The sequence below is a fragment of the Panthera onca genome, chromosome Y (genome assembly GCF_046562875.1).
Source record: "Panthera onca isolate mPanOnc1 chromosome Y, mPanOnc1 haplotype 2, whole genome shotgun sequence".
Classification (NCBI taxonomy): Eukaryota; Metazoa; Chordata; class Mammalia; order Carnivora; family Felidae; genus Panthera; species Panthera onca.
The window spans coordinates 27,775,043-27,790,526 of record NC_138358.1 but is presented as its reverse complement, the minus strand read 5'-3'; positions in this window follow the sequence as shown (position 1 = coordinate 27,790,526).

Below are 15,484 nucleotides of genomic sequence, written 5' to 3'. Positions count from 1 at the left end.
TTGCGGGGCTCGAACCCACCAGTCAGGAGATCATGACCTGAGCCAAAGTCGGACGCTTAACCAACTGAGCCACCCAGGCGCCCCAGCGACTATCATCTTCAAATAAAGTACAATAAACAAAAAATATTTACCTACACAAATTCCACCAAGTTGAGGATGATATCCATATATATTCCATAAATGATGGCACTAACTCTACTGTGTTTCATCATTGTTGTCATAATCCAAATCGCCTCCACACTTACACTCAGAATAGTTTCAAACCTTTCAAGTGCGTTCTGTATCTTCAGATTTTGTATCTGACGTGGGTATGTCTCAGCCTCCTCACAGAAAAGATGCACACATTGGCCTTTTGATAAGGCCACGGAGACATTTTTTAGAACGGGACCTTGCATTGCAAGAAGCTGTCATTCGGGATGTAACTCAGAAGGGGGCCGCGGAGCGTCCCAAAAAGCAGATGACCTTTCTCCCGACGCAAGCCAGGAAGAAGCCCAGTACATAGCAAACCAATGGACACAATTACGTTGTGTTAGAAGCAGAGAACATTGTGTACTTTCATTTCTGGACTGTCAGGCTGAGAGAAAATACTCAAGTTGAGTCTGCACGCGCATTTCACAGAAAGAACCAAGGGCCGTCCAGAGGCCTTGGCCGCTTCAGAGTCTGAGCTGGTTTACTGCATTCAAAGTGACCTTGTAACTGAATATGTAGCACCTTAGTTGACAAAGCTTGGTGACCGTCAGAAAGGCGGGCAGAGCTTTTGATGGGCATTTTGATGCACTGGGGACGTGGTGGGCTTCATCCAGGGTCTACGTGGTTAAATTACTTGAGGTTGGGAAACTCGGTTATAGACATCGAACTAACAAAAGGCTCCTCTGGGTGTGGTAACTGGGTACACTTCCCATAGGAGAGACCTAGAATTAACTGCTCTGGCTTGATTGCCTAATAGGAATCCCAGTTCTGTTTTTAAGTCAGCACATATAAGAAGGCAAACACCACTCATATTTTGTAACTGGCAGTGTTACTGATCTAAAATATCCCTGCAAGATTTGCCTGGCGAGGCCACTAGATCACACATGTACTAATGCAACTCAACCACACATGTTAGTTTTGTGGTTTTAACAAAGACAAGGTTGTGTTTAGTAATCACATCCTGCCCTGTATCTCGTGAAATTCATTGCCAAAACAATGGATTCTCAGGCTTTTTTTTAATCAACAAGTCTGTTGCTGATTGAATGCATAAAGCCAGAAAACACACAGTTATATCCAACACACGCACTCACGGTAAGTTTAGATAGGCTGTGGATGATCAGAATTACACGTAATAATATCCTGTGGTGACATATGGCTAGACCATGAATATGGGATAAAGTAGTAGGGAACGTTACACCAATTCAGATGCCTCTGCATGCAAGGCTGCATGATGCATGCAACCCAATTTGGTTTTTAAAACAACGTGTATGGTTTTTCATCAATGGTTGACCAGATGTTCTATCAGGGCATCAAAACACAGATATGAAGCTGTTCATAAACCATGATTTCTAAAGGCTATTAAGGGGTCATAAATACAGCCCCATTTATTGCCACTGGTTTTTACAGTAGACACAAACCCTATCAGTCAATGGTCCCACGTCCAGCGCTCAATGGTGTGTTATTGGAAAATGTTCTTGTATATCCCACCTTTGTCCTCCATCCTGATTTGACAGCCGTTAAAAGGGACAAGCCCTTCAGTAGCCCCTGTAAGAAGGCCACACAGACCTCTGAGTTTTCTGAGGATTCAAATTGCAGAAAAAACACCGGGATAAAGCTGGGAACAGATGCAGCCAACAGAAAGAAATGTTCAGTTATATGTCTATGAAGTAAATTATGTCACATTATCACTTAAGAAATTTAATATCCATAAAAATATTATTGCAAATTAAAAATGAGATAGAAACTAGTTTTCTTAATTTTATATCCAGCCCCAAGTTAGCACATTTGCTCCTCAAAAATATAGCCCAATTTGGAGGCGCCTGAGTGGTTCACTCAGTTAACCATCTGACTTCGGCTCAGGTCATGATCTCATGGTTCGTGGGTTTGAGCCCTACATCAGGCTCTGTGCTGACAGCTTGGAGCCTGGAGACTGCTTCTGATTCTATGTCTCCCTGTCTCTCTGCCCCTCTCCCACTTGCACTCTGTCTGTTTCTCTCAAAAATAAACATTAAAAAAATAGCCCAATTTAAAGGTTTGTTTATAGGCAGGCAAAGGACCCCTGATAAATATTATAATTACAAGCATAATATATAATATTGTATATTATATGTCACTTATACAGATAGTAATTGTTTTGTAAATAGCATATATCTGTTTATTTTATATAGATAATTATTGAATCTTGTGTAAAAGCCTTTAATTTTCTTTTAAGATTTTATTTAAAACAAATTTCAATATTTATTTCTGAGAGAAAGAGAGACAAACATAGAGAGAGAGAGAGAGAGAGAGAAAGAGAGAGTGGGGGAGGGGCAGACAGAGAGGGAGACACAGAATCCAAAGAAGGCTCCAGGGTCCGAGCTGTCAGCATAGAGCCCGACTTAGGACTCGAACTCCTGAACTGTGAAATCCTGGCCTGAGCTGAAGTCTGATGCTTAACCGACTGAGCCACCCAGGCACCCCAAGATTTTATTTGTAAGTAATCTCCATACCCAACGTGGAGCTCAAACTCAGAACCCTGAGGCAGCCAGATGCCCCAAAAAGCTTTAATTGAAACTCAAAACCCAACAGCTATAGAGGTATGAATAAATTTGATTAAAATTGTGTTGTAATAGTCTTTATATTGAAAGAGTCATAAGCAAGAGAGCAACACTCTGAGAAAAATTTTTTGCAAATCACATTACAACGGGCTAACTTCCAAATATGTAAAAATATTCTAGAAATGTGCATGTATATATACAATCCTGGAGAGGTAATATAAACCAAGGAGAATGAAAATTAACCCGAGTTGACAAAAAGTGAAATATAAATTATTATCAGTCATATGAAAAATGCACAATCCACTAATAAAGAGACATGAAGGATTAAAGGCAGAGTACGTTCTTTTTTTTACCTATCAGTTCTGCAGAACTGTAATATTTGACTTAGGCTTGCATTAGCAAGTCTGAAATGTTCTCACACTTTTCCAGCAGGACCATAAGCATTTGCCATTGACTCCCAATAAAGCAGGATTTATAAATCTCCAACTATTACAACCGCATCTACAATTGACCTGGAAGGCCCACTGCTAGGGATTTATCCTGGAAATGGATTCACATGTCCATGAAAAATATGCATAAGGTATTTACTGCTGCATTTTTTATATGGAATCAGATGCTCACTAAAGCATTCCCCACATGTAAGAAGGAAATCTAGGTTGCCACACACAGACACAAAACTCAAACCTGCATTTAAGAACTGGTTGGTCTATGTAGCATTACAACAAGACGGTCAGTATATATTAAGTAAAACAAATTTCAGACATTGAAAAAAATAAGTTGAGGAAAGTAAGAGGATGGTAAGACATCTTTTGTGCAAAGAAATGCGGAACACGAACACCTGTGTCTGTAGTTGCTGACGTTTGCACCGTGGAATTCTTGGGTTGGTAAGAAAGGAATATAAATGTTGTCATGCGTCGTGTGGAGTCAGAGCCTGAAGGTCGCAGGCCTTCATAACAGCAAGAAGAAGTAGAAAGCAGAAGGGGAAGAGAGGTAGACAGCCATGTAAGAGCAGGCTGCAGAGAGGGGCCATAGCTTGTGCGGGGGCCCGACAACAGAAATAGATGGCCATGGGCCATGCTGTCCCCAACCCTCTGATATCAGTTGGCCAAGCTCAACCAGAAATCTGAGGGCATTTAGGTCTTTCATCCATTTTTACTTTATTTTTGTGTATATTGTAAGAAAGCACCAAAATCCTACAGGAGAAAACAGGCAGCAACCCCTTTGACCTTGGCCACAGCAACTTCTTACTAGACATGTCTCCGGAGGCAAGGAAAACAAAAGCAAAAATGAACTATTGGGACCTCATCAAGATAAAAACCTTCTGCACAGAGAAGGAAATGATCAGCAAAACTAAAAGGCAACCAATGGAATGGGAGAAGATTTTTGGCAAATGACATAGTGGATAAAGGATTAGTATCCAAAATCAATAAAGAACTTATCAAACTCAACATACCAAAAACAAATCATCCAGTGAAGAAATGGGCAAAAGACATGAATAGATACTTCTCCAAAGAAGACACCCAGGTGGCCAACTGACACATTAAAAATGCTCCACATCACTCATCATCAGGGAGATACAAATCAAAACCACAATGAGATACCACCTCACACCTGTCAGAATGGCTCACATTAACAACTCAGACAACAACGGATGCTGGCGAGGAAGTGGAGAAAAGGGAACCCTTTTCACTACTGGTGGAAATGCAAACTGGTTTAGCCACTCTGGAAAACATTATGGAGGTTTCTCAAAAAAGTAAAATAGAACTACCTTACAACCCAGCAACTGCACTACTAGGAGTTTATCCAAAGGATACAGGAGTGTTTATTCAAAAGGGCACATACAGCCCAATGTTTATAGCAGCACTATCAACAGTAGCCACAGTATGGAGAGAGCCGAAATGTCCATCGATGGATGAATGGATACAGAAGATGTGGTGTGTGATACTACGGAGTATTATTCGACAATCAAAAAGAATGAAATCTTGCCATTTGCAACAATGTGGATGGAATTAGAGTTTATTATGCCAAGCAAAATAAGTCAGAGAAAGACAAATATGTGATTTCACTCATATGTGAAATTTAAGAAATACAACAGATGAACATAGGGAAGGAAAGGAAAAATAAGCCACAAACAGAGAGGGAGGCAAACCATAAGAGACCCTTAAATACAGGGCACAAACTGAGGGTTGCTGGAGGGAGGTGGGTTGGGGGTTGGCTAGATGGGTGACGAGTGTTAAGAAGGACAGACAGTTGTTGGGATGAACACTGGGTGTTATATGTAAGAGATGAATCACCGGGTTCTACTCCTGAGGCCAATACTACACTATATGTTAACTAACTTGGATGTAAATAAAAATAAAAAAAATAAACAAGCAAAAGTGGGAAAATGTTGTCATCTAATTAAAATTAGTTTTTTAAACTGTAAAAAAAAGAAAGAGAAAGGAAGGAAGGAAGATAAAAAAGAAAGAAAGAGAAAGAAAGAAAGAAAGAAAGAAAGGAAGGAAGAAAGAAAGAAAAAGAAAGAAAGGCAGAAAGAAAGAAAAGAAAGAAAGAAAAGAAAGAAAGAAAAAGAAAGAAAGGAAGGAAGGAAGGAAGGAAGGAAGGAAGGAAGGAAACCAGAGGGCAGGGAGGCCCTGTGAGCTTGCACACAGGGTCAGGCTCTGGGAGCACAGAAGAGATGCAGAAGGATGAATGGCGCATCTCAGGGGTCGAGCAGAAAGGGCCGAGTGTTTGGGTCCAGGGGTGGGAGGCAGTGTAGGGGCGCAGAGTCAGGAAGCAGAGTTTTCAGGGCACGACCCTTCAAGAGCATGGCGGTACTCTTCACTCAAAAATCACTTACAATGCCCCAAATCATCACTTCTTATTATTCTGATTCCATTATCACTGTTCTTGTATCCAATGTTTAAAATAAGCATTCTCAGAGCTCAGTAATATTTTTGTGGAAAGAATTCTCCTCTGAAATGGAACGGACACGTTAACAGGGTGGGTAGTCAATGCTTTCTTCAAACAGATTTGCATCTTGTCAACATGGAAAGCTGCCCTCAGCTGATCGCACTGGTAATCACTCCTTGTTTCTGTAATTTGCCGTATTCTTTTCCATAGATCCTTATTCGACGTGCAATTTCAAAATTATTATTCTGTTTATCAGCAGCAAGTGTAGGCTAAAATTATCTTTGTATATTATTATTGATAGCTTTTCTATTAAGCTCATAACAGCCAGCCGCCAGGATTAATAATGATTCCCCTGACCATGAGTGAAATCTCTTGAAGAATGCTCATATCTGGGCAGGATTGTGTTTTGCTGGGTTGATCTTAATGCTGAAATCTCATAAGTTAATACACACTAGGGAACATTTTCTGGAAGGTAAAAAATACTACCTGTGAAGGCTTTTCTTACTTTAATCTTATTCACACTGTTAAAATGCATATGTAATATACATTAGGCTTTTCAAACAACAGGCACTTAATAAGGAGGGGTTTAGAATACACGATCAATTTCCAAGATTTATCATCGCTCAAGACATGTTGAACTCCATGCTATAGGAGAGTATGTGCCCTGTTCAGAACCAGGAATACGTATGACAACATGAGGCTCTATTCAGGACGGGAGAGCTGTGTAGAACATAATTTGGGGTGATGATAGCTCAGCGGTGATTTATAGGGAATGGCAACTTGATGGGTAACAAAGGCAAGCAACATGAATGTCCATGTTCTGTTCCAAATATTGCAGGGCAATAGTCATAAAAATCCACGAGAACATGATAAAAAATTTTCCTCCACACTTTGGGTGGATGTTACTATACAGGCATTAACTGTACAACATGGACCCAGTTATGATGTGGAGCTCCAAACCAATTTTTTTTCCACTGTTTTATTTCTCTTTGTGAGAATTCCCCAAATTATTCAATTTTGAGACTTGGCTGGATTTTAATGTTCCCACACATATACAATTGCATCTACAAATTGCCTTTCCCTCTTTTATGGGCATGCCTTGAAAATTAGATATATTGAATTTCACCTGAGATATTTACACAGAATTGTGTAAAAGGAAAAATATGAAATGATTCTTCACAAAGATGATGCGAAGTTTCCCTAGCCAAATTTATTGGAACACAATGGGCTACACTTCTACAGTTATGATTCACAATTTGTTGTGGTTAAAAAAATCAGTAAATGCAATTCAATCAGGTATAGGATTTTAAACAGTTATTAGAGACAAAATACAGAAGTCTAAACATTAATACATTGTAGTCTTTGCAAGTATTTCTCTAAGGTGTTCAACCACGAAAGAGTAGGAAAAGCCCAATGGGTTAATTCCAGAGTTTGTTGTTATTGTTGTTTTCTCCCAAGTAATTACAGTGCTTTTGTCTTACAAAATATTGTGTATTTTTCTGTAGTTGTACTATTTGGCTTAAGACATTATTGTCTACACTGATATGAAGATGTTCTCCAATACTTTCTTGTGAAAGTCTGAGGTCTCTGCTTTTTGCACTGACATTTTGCCATTCATTTGGAATTTAATGAACGAATGCACCACAGAGATTTTTCTTCTGTGTGTTTCCCCTTACCATCCGCTGGGGCAATCCTGCACTTGACATCACCATATCCATGCACTTCTTCCCCACAGATCTGTGATGTGATCACAACGGTGGATGTTCACAGCTGCACAGATTTTCCTCTCCAAATGCTTTGCAGATAGAGGTAGCTGTGGTGTGCAGTTTGAGAAAATTCCGTGTGGGTTCAAGTCAATAGTGGGTGGGTTTCCAGAATAGAACTCCTCTCTTCCTAAATGAAGGATCCTTTAGACATAGGAGTTTTAGTCCCTTTCTTCCTGACTGTGGTGACAACACAGACAGCCGCTTTTTTCGAACTATAAGTCGGAAATCCCAGCTGTTGGGATGATGGAGAAGAAAACTGCCTGATTCTGGGTGCAGAATGACTTTTCTGACCACTGATCCGCTATACACCTGAACTGAGTATTATTTGAGAAAAATAAAGCGCTGTCTGATTAAGTCACTGATATTGATATCTTTCATACAAAGCCCAAAGCAAAAGTAAAGTTTACAAGAACAGTTACACTATAATTAGTTGTTTTGTATGTGGAACGTTCTCTGCTGGCTTCTTCATGTGCAAACTTCGTAAGATGAAAGTTGATGTATGTCCGTATCTAAGTGTGACAGCTGTGGAAGTTTTGGCTTCCGGGAGGGGAAAGTCAAGAACTGTCCCCTGTCTTTCTTCAAAATTTTGTTGGGCTGTTCTACACCCGCTATATCTCTATATAGGTATTTAGGAACAGTTTGTTATGTCGAGAAAACATACAGTAAGAATTTCAAACCCACTTGGTGCAGAATTGACACTTTCTAAACAAATCTGAAGGTGAACTGACATATTTGCCTTACTGAGTCTACGCATACCAAATACTGATATATCTCAATGTATTCAGATGTTATTTTACATTGCTCCTAAGCTTGTTTTACATAGAGTTCTTGTTTATTCTAACACATATCTTCATTTTATTAATTTTTGTCAGTTACATGTTTTTGAAAGAGGTATCATAAAATCTCATGACAATTGTTCAATTGACAGCTTCTGAGTCCATATATGTATATTTTTGTATTGATTTTGACATTGTAAGATAAGATGGGCAAGTTCAGAATTGCTATCTCTTTCCATCGAACGATTCTGTTAAACTTTATTTATTTTATTTAAAAAATTTAATGTTTATTTTTGAGACAGAGAGAGAGACAGAGTGTGAGCAGGGGAGGGGCAGAGAGAGAGGGAGACACAGAATCCGAAGCAGGCTCCAGGCTCCCAGCTGTCCGCACAGAGCCTGATGTGGGGCTCGAACTCATGAACTGTGAGATCATGACCTGAGCTGAAGTCGGCTGCTCAACTGACTGAGCCACCCAGGTGTCCCTGTTAAACTTGTTTTACATCCTATTTTCCCTGTGGATTATTCTAATAGTAGCCCTCGTCTACACCTTTAGGGTTATTTTTATTTTAATATCCCAATAAATATTTTTTTCTCGATCCCAGTCTATACTACCTCTCTTTCATGTTTCTGCTGTTGGAAGATTCCTGAAATCTCCAGAAAGGTAAGCACGTATTACAGGCTATACGAAGTCTTGACTAAGAATAAACAATTTCTGTGCAGGTCGTGTGTCTCTCTTCTCCCTGGGATCTATTATGCCCATGCACCAACCCAGTTTGGGGAAGCCTTACTGATACCACCCACATGCGTCGTTTCCTTTCTGTGTAGACACTCCCGTAGCTTCTGACCGCCTTGATTCCCATTTTAGGAACGCCATCCCGCTGGAGAGATGCTGAATTCATCCAGTCCTAATCAAGAAAACAACACATGGCAGGTTTTTCCAATGGAGGGCTTTTAAGGGTAGTGATTTGGTTGTACAAAATAGAACCACAGAGAAGCCGGAGGTCTTAAGGGTAGTGGTTTGGTCGTGCAAAATAGAACCACAGAGCAGACGGAGGGAGGTGTGATGTGTGCACATCAGAAAGCTGTCATGAACCTTGGGACAGAGTTCCCAAGCCCCCGAGCTCCATCAATGACCAACACATGAGGCCTGTTGCTGGGACTGTCAACCGCCAGCCCAGAGTCACATGCCAACGACCATAAGAGACGGGCGATGTCAACCGCGCTGTGCTCACTTAGACATGTGGCTTCTTCCTCCCACCCCTTCCATCATCCAGACACCATTTACCAGGATGACATCTCGTGAGGGGTCTGGGGAAGGCAGTCTGTGGACTTTTGAAAGGCCGGTGTAGAGTGGAGGGAGGTGACCAGGTCACCAAAGAACAGCGGTTAAACCTCTGTGAGGGATAACACGATGTGTTGTCTACACATTGTAAGAAGGAAACACACACGATCAGGAATCAGGCTCCTATCATTGGATGATCCTTGGTTCTTATGCAGAAAATAACCACTCTTTCCTTCTGTACACCCATTGACTTTCTTTTTTGTACTGAATTACAGCTGACACACAATGTTAAATAGTTTCAGGGGAGAACATAGTGAGTCGGGAAGTCCACACAGCATGGTTGACAGGGAGGCTCCTGAATATTTCCCTAAAATTTCCCATAATCTTTATACATCTTCCAGGTATAAGACGGTAGTAATGATTCTACACTGAAAAGTTAGCAATTTCCAAGAAACACATTGGTTCAAATGTTCAGCAATGTTCTTTGCAAGCATAGCACACACTCTTTTTTTTTTTTTTTTTTTTTTTTTGTCAGTCTCTCCATATTTGTTCTTTTGGTTCTCAGCTTTCTGCATAGAGAAGGGCACAAAGTGTACAGGCATATCAAGGAGAGATAAGTTTCCACTCTCCGTCCCGGGAACTGAAATAATACAATTACTGTATGGGAAGGTGAAGGGACATTTTATCACATTATGAGTCTCACTTAGAACTGTAGTTATGTTTGAGTTGTATTTATTCCTGTGACCTTCATGAGCAACCATCTCTGAATTTCAGAGGCGATTCTGTATAGTACGCTTGACCATAATTGAAAACTTTTTAGTAATACAATGTGTATTTAGTTACATCTTCATATTAACAAGTTTATAATTTATATGCTGATTAAAAAAATAATAGAACAGAAGAATACATTTATATTCCTAATTGGAAAGGTCATTACATATTTCAGCACAGATGGAATTGTAATTATTTTTGAAATTATTACAACAACTAATTTTCTCTTCAGAAATCTAATTACTTTTTAAAATCTAAAATAGCATATTGGAGTCACTGTCATATGGCTTGTATTTTTCCTTGTTAATGACGAATCTGACTTGATCCCTAGGATCCTGGAGGCTGGGGTGTTTCTGATAGCCATTTATCTTATGTTGATACAAGCTTACACTTAATTTCGAACTTATGCAATTATGGTATCATCTTTTGTTTTAATCATGCACTATAGCACCTGTTAAATTCAGGAGATATAAATAGATCTATTATATAATTATTATATACTGTCTATTCTTTGACATATATTATATATTTTGCTCTTCTTGGATTTCTTTTCATTTTGGCTATGACTCAAATCTAGTGTCTCTTATTCCAATTTGGAACCAGACGTCCTTACCCTGTCACTTTGATCATGTAAACTGTTTACAGACATTTATCATAATAAAAATTGGCATTAGGAGCAATGGGGTAAGGTTTAATCCTTTGGAGCTGACCATAAGAAACATTTTTTATTCTTGACATTTCTTCCTTTTCTAGAGAGAAATCTTGCCCTCAACATCAGTGAAAGATTTTCAGCTTCACCACAAATGTGCCTTCTCCGCAAATTCTCCAGGATCCATCTCTGTTAGAATTTTGTTCATATTACTGTTAGTGCAAATACAACTTCATTAAACAGTCCTCATCAGCGTTCACTACATGATGGCCTTATATCAGGCAAGGGATCCTCATTCTTCGGTGTATTACCTGAGTCCTACACACTGGCTAGAATGAACACTCTCTATGTGTGGTAGGAAGGAGCAAGAAGGAATTTTTATTATAATCCAGTGGTACTAGGAAATATCCAAAGGGTGTTTAGAGATCCTTCCAAAAGAGATCCAAAGGGTGTTTTGATTTGCAATTTCTGGTATTATCTTAATGAGTCTGTCGTAAAGGCCCGGGACAGTGACGGCATTCTCCTTGGTGAAGCTGGGGACAACAGTTACCCTTGGCTTGCCCTATGATTGTTCTCATTAGAAAGTGTTTCCTTCTTGGCTGCATGACTAAGGTACATTGTGACACATGATTTTAGCTAGCAAAGGCCCACGCATCATTTATTATATATCAAAGTAGTTTTTTGTTTACATATGGTATATAAAGAATCAATCAATCAATATGAGTTGAGTCAATTAAACTTGTAAGAAATATACTATGAGCAATAGTTTATGAAAACAACAACAACAACAACAACAACAACAACAACTTTGGGGCACCTGGATGGCTCAGTCAGTAGAGCATATGAGTCCTGATCTCAGAGTCATGAGTTGAAGCCCCATCTTGGGCATGGAGCCTGCTTTAAAAAAATTAACTTTTACTCCCAATTGTGTATTGGGTTTTCCTGTCATCTCTATAGATCTCTTGGGTGTTCATGAATCCCAGTGTTTTCTTATGGAGCTATTATGTTGCATAACCGTTGTTTGTAAGATGCAGCTGGAAAATAATTCTAGTCTTTGCCTGTACTGGGCACTCATCTTTTTGGCTATTGTCTGCCCCTCTGCACGCTGTCACCGATAATAAAATCCCCTCCAGTTACTGAAATCCCAAGAGTAACCTCTTGGGATGTGTGATGTCCTTGGGATGTCCTTGGTCACATGCTTTCTGTTTTTCATCATTGACGTTGATGTTGGCTGTGGGTTTTTCATAACTGGCCTTTATTGTGTCGAGGTATTTTCCCTCTAAACCTACTTTGTTGAGAGTTTTTATCATGAACTGATGTTGAATTTTATCAAATACTTTTTCTGCATCTGTTAAGAGGATCATATGGTTTTTATTCTTTGTTTTGTTGATGTGATGTGTCCTTGTGATGTGTCCTTGGTCTCTGCCTCCAGTCCCTAACTTTGTACCAACCTTCTCTCTACTTACTCTGGCAGTTGTTTTTGTCTTTGGCTCATTCTACTTTGTTTATTCACTGTAATTCTCTTACTGCAGAAAATTGTCCGGGAGGAAAACGTTCTATCATTCTCCCTTTTACGCTTTCCACTGCACAGAGAATAGTAAATGTTCAAAATGTAGTTGAGTGAATTATGCTGAAACACTGCTAACAGCATTCACTAATGAAGGACCGGTGCACACACGTGCACACACATACGGAGAATGTTTAAGTACCACTATTATAAACAAAAAATGTTGTTGACACCAGTTCTGGTAAGCCCACTACAGTTTATCCTGTCTAGACATAATGTTTTTCAGTTTCCCATGAATAATCCTAGATACAATCAATTAAAACTCAAGTTCTTGGCTCAATATACAAAAGCATCCCACTTATATAATAATCTACATTCGTGATTACAGAATAGCCTCACTGGTAATTAAGGGGAAGGATGTGATATAATTGATTTACATGTAAAAAAAAAATGATTATGGCTTTCCGCAAGTTTACAGTCAAAGCAAATGTATACTTAACTCGAATTTCGTTTGTCTTTTAAAAATAATAAAAAAAAAAACCACTTGAAATTATGAGACAGCATGATTCTACCTGCTTGCTAACCCTTAAACAGCACATGTGTTGGTCAAATTGAGACCAGGCTTTTAGTCTTTTCTGATTTTTCCAGCAATAGTAAATATCTCTTGTTGTTATATTTTCTTCTCTGTGATTGGCTGAATTTAGAATTTAAACACCCATTCTGTTCAGGAAGAACAGATTTATAATGTAATTGGAATTGATGTGTTGTTTGCTAATGTTATATCCATTCTCAATGCACGTTAATGGGCTTATGAAGGGCATAGCTTATATCATTCCCGTGGGAGATGCCTTTAAAACAAGCAGAATCAGGGAGTTTGTTGTGGAGTTGATCTTACTTTGTACAGAATTCATAGAGTACCTGGCTAATACAACATGTAAATTAGAGAGGGGTGAGCAGATCCGTAAATCACCGGGTCCTTACAAGAGATTACACGTTACAAACCACAAATTATGTTCACTTCAGCTTTTAGTAAAAAAAAAAAGAAAAAAAAAAACAGTGTTAACTCATGGCAGGGGGTATTTCCTTTTGCAATTATCTCAAAGTAGGTGCCAGATTTCTCCTGACAATGTCCAATTTTCAGGGAATTTACAGCTGCTCCTTTGACATCCTCTACAGTTCATTAAACAATCTCCTGATATGTGATTTACCTCCTTCTGATGGCTCTGTGATTCAGGTTCTATTAGGGAGAAATAGAAGACTGTGTTTAAAAAAGTCTTAAACACAGTCATCAATATCTGAACTGCAGTGTGCTATTTCTTTGCTTCAGGAGTGAGTAGTATAATCTTTGGTGAGCATTACATGGGAAGTTCCCGTGTGCTGCTCACACATTAAGCCAAACCACAGGCTTGGGCTTTCTATAAATATTTGGCTATGTCTATAGAGTTCAAATACGGATCAGCAAAGTACACACTTTGTGAAACAGATGTTGACCCATTAAGATGAACTGTAAGACTGGTAAATGTATTTATTATAGCTGACATAAAACATCTCATAATGTGGCTATAAGAATGGTGATTTTTAAAATATTCATGTAACAAACACAAGCTCTACTGAAGGAAAAATGGCTTATTTTGTGCATACGCATAAGGATTCTATGTGGTTCTTTTGCTGGCTTTGAACAAAAGTCAATTCTGAAATTAGTGAATGGCTACCCTTTAGTACTGATATGACCAGCTGTATGTCCTAAACAGATAAAATAATGCTTGGGCAATAAAAGGGATGGACTGCCTGAAACCCAAGATTTTAAGGAAGAGTTTAGGAAGGAAGGTAGGATTTGTACCAAAGGAGAAAATGCTCAGAATGAGTGTCTTATCAGCAAGGACAATTATCCGTGTTTTTGTTAAGAGTGTGAGGATGGAGGCAGTGACATTTCAGAAAATGAAAAAACACAATGACAAATACAAACCATTCAATTCAGGAAAAGAATGGCATCACTAAAAAAAAAAGAGAGAGAGAGAAAGAGACAGAGAGAGAACGCAAAATCAGAAATGAAAGAGAAGGACCAACCAACACTACAGAAATACAGAAGATTGTAAGAGAACCCTACAAAAAATTTCATGCCCCAAATTGGACAACCTAGAAAAAATAAGTAAGTTCCTGGAAACACAATCTTCCAAAACTGAATCAGGAGGAAAGAGAAAATCTGAACAAAACAACTGCTAGTAACAAAATTGAATCAGTAATCAAAAAAACTCCCAACAAACAAAGGTCCAGGACCAGATGGCTTCACAGGTGAATTCGACCAAACGTTCAAATACGAGTTAATACTTATTCTCCTCAAACTATTCCAAAAAACAGAAAAGGAAGGAAAGCTTCCAAATTTATTCTACAAAACTAACATGACACTGATACCAAAATCAGACAAACATAAAAAACAATTGGTCAATATTTCCGATGAACATTGATGCAAAGATCCTCAGCAAAATATTCTCAAACCAAATCTAACAATACATTAAAAAAAATCATTCACCACAATCAACTGGAATTTATTCCTGGGCTGCAAGAGTGGTTTGATATCTGTAAATGAATCCACGTGATGCATCACATCAACAAAACAAAGAATAAAAACCATATGATCCTCTTAACAGATGCAGAAAAAGTATTTGATAAAATTCAACATCAGTTCATGATAAAAACTCTCAACAAAGTAGGTTTAGAGGGAAAATACCTCGACACAATAAAGGCCAGTTATGAAAAACCCACAGCCAACCTCAACGTCAATGATGAAAAACAGAAAGCATTGTTCCTAAGATCAGGCACAAGACAGGATGCCCACTGTCACCACTATTATTCAACATAGTACTGGAAGTCCTAGCTGCAGCAATGAGACAAGAAAAAAATAAAAGGTATCCAAAGGAAAGATGGATAAACACCAATTAGACAAGGTCACAAAATATGAAGGCTCAGGGAAAATAAAAGTATCAGAAATACAAAAACATAACAACATAAATGAGTTAAAAACCAGAATTTCCAACAGTCAGTTAATCATCCGACTTCGGCTCAGGTCATGATCTCATGGTTCGTGGGTTCAAGCCCCACGTCGTGCTGTGTGTTG